The following is a 2,548-nucleotide window of genomic DNA, read 5'->3' as shown; positions in this document are numbered from 1 at the left end:
TAACAGACATTGCTGAGTGCCTTTAAGGACAGGCCCAGCAAGGCCCTGAAGTCCCAAAGCTGGTCGAACTGCTGCCCTCCAGGATCTGGTGCCCTCCAGGAGCTCAGGATCTGGTGAAGAAGAATAAACTGGAAACCAAAAATGTCAGTCCGGTCTGGTGTGTACTGATGAGGCAGCCACATAGAGTGGAGGGGACTGGACGCAAAGAGGGGTGCGGGATGATGCATGAGCCCACCGAGAGACAGTGGGTCTGACAGCCCCTGCCCTCCCCCGCACGCAAGATGGAAGGCACGGGGAGAGACTGAAAAGCTGGGAGGAAGAGTACTCAGCCCAGTAGAAGGGATGGGATGGGTGGAGTGGGGGTGGGGTGGGGATGGTCCAGGGGGCCAACTGAGCAGCCAGGCAGAGGATGGAATGGCAGGCAGGAAGTGAAGAAGCACTTGGGGATGAGGAAGACCTTTCCAAGTAAAGATGGATTAGGGTGCTTGGGGAGGTGTGGCTATAGGGGAGCTGTTGGTCCCCCTTTGCTGTCAAAACTATGGAGATGGTACTGTACAGAGGAGTTACCCACTTCTTAGGACTTTGTTGGGTACTTGTCTGACTTCTTGGGGATTTTATAGCAACTTTGGTCTGGAAGATGACGTTTCTCGACAGAAGATTGGGTGGGAATCAGAGGGGCAGAAGGAAAAACTGAAATCCAGGCACCTGAGCTGTGAGGGTGTTTTTCCCCTAGAGGATTCTGGCACGGGTAGTGCAGGGGCTAGAAGAAGAAGATGGTGTGAGTCAGTTTCAGGAAGTCTTTACTATAACCTAACTTCCAGCAACGTTACCCCCTAGATCCTTTCTCAGCCCTCCACGGAAATCAAGACCTCATATTTGCTATTTTTCCTTTCCATGAAGTTCTCTCTACAAATATAAATACGTGTAAATTCTATCTTGCTTGTAATGTCAGCCTCTGCGTCTCTCTCCTCCTCTGTTCAGCATCTCAAGGTCCAGGATACTTCATCTCCCTCACTGGACTCTTCCCTCTCCTCCTTTCTCTCTTCTTCTTCTGGCCCTTTAACACCCTCCCAGGTGACTCACCTTCCTTCCTCATTCCTTTGTTAAGGACCCAACATTCCAAGGCAGGAGGACTAGCCAGCCAATCACAGCCCCAGCAAGTGTGCCTCTGGCTTGAGATTGGCTGGAGCTGTGGTTGGCGGGAGGCTCACCGCTCAGATCTATCAGAGGTTGGGGGGGGGGGTCTCTGGAAATCAGATGTAGGGAACTATTTGTTCTGGGGCTACTTATGTTCTTGGAGAGAATCCTTCAAAGGGAGCTAGGGTCATAGGGGTCTCTGGCTTGGAGAGCCTCAAAACTGCAGGCAGGCTGAGAACCCATCTTTCTTGGTCCCCTGGGGGCTTAGCTGCCCTGTGCCCACTTTGGTTTTTCCCTCTGAGATCTTGGGACCCATTGGTCTGAAGGCTGCGTTCCCAGGCCTGTTCCTAAGAAGTCTTTTCCAGCAGCCCTGTCTCTCCAGTCTCAACATTCTGCTTTCCCGACGTCGGAAACAGCCGGAAAATAAACACCCTGATGACTAAACGGTTTCTCCAGCTAGAGCCTGGGGAAGCACTAAAAATAGAGGCCACAAGTGAGGGGAGGTTCCCCACTTGAGGGGGGGCACTTTCCCATCTTGCTACAGCCCTAGCCCCAGCCATGGCACAAGCCTCTGTTCTTCTCACGGTCCTAGGGGACAGGGCAGTTGGGCTCCCCTTGCTTGCCCTGAGGAGTTGGGGGCAAGCTAGCCCTGCCTGGCAGGCGAGACAGATTTTCTGGTGCTGGGGCCTCATCTCCCACGTCTGACGGGGAACTGAGAAGCTACATTTGGGGACAAAGCGGGACACTGTTTAAATCAGGTTTCCTGAAGGAGCAGCCAGGTGGAAGGGTTGGGAACTGAGGCCAAGGGAATTGGAGCCCGCTGGCTTCCCATTTTAAGACACAAGATAAGCCTCCAAACTACTGGCAAAGCGGTTCCACTGATCTTGCCTGCTTTGAGGCTTGTATGGGATAATGGGCCTAAAGGGGTTGTGACAGTCCAGCCCTTAAGTTATTATAACGTAGTATGAGACACTGTTTTAAGCAATCTACCTGCATAAACGAATTATTTTCACACCAAATCTATGAGCTAGGTACTATTATCACCATCTTCGTTTCACCCATGAGGATCATGAGGTACAGGGAAGTTAAATAAGGTCCGTGTGTTCACAGGTAATATGTGGTGGAATGGGGACTTGAACCAATAAGGCTTGGCTACTCCGATGTTGATGCTTTTAATCACCATGACTTGCTGCTTCCCCGTGCTTATTAGTGTCTTCACGCAGAACTTAACCCAGCACTTAACCTAGAATCTAGTCTTTGTTCAGTAAATCAGACCCAGCCAGATAGCAATCAGGGTGTGTGCAGAACTGAGTACCCTTCTGTTCTGCAAGGTTCTTAGAGATCGAAGCCGTATTCCATCATTTCCTCAAGCACCGGGTCGACGGCAGCAGGATTTGGAGGTAACAGGGCT

The sequence above is a fragment of the Lontra canadensis genome, unplaced genomic scaffold, assembly GCF_010015895.1.
Source record: "Lontra canadensis isolate GAN:19392208 unplaced genomic scaffold, GSC_riverotter_1.0 scaffold160, whole genome shotgun sequence".
In the NCBI taxonomy this organism is placed as follows: domain Eukaryota; kingdom Metazoa; phylum Chordata; class Mammalia; order Carnivora; family Mustelidae; genus Lontra; species Lontra canadensis.
This window is presented reverse-complemented; position numbering follows the sequence as displayed.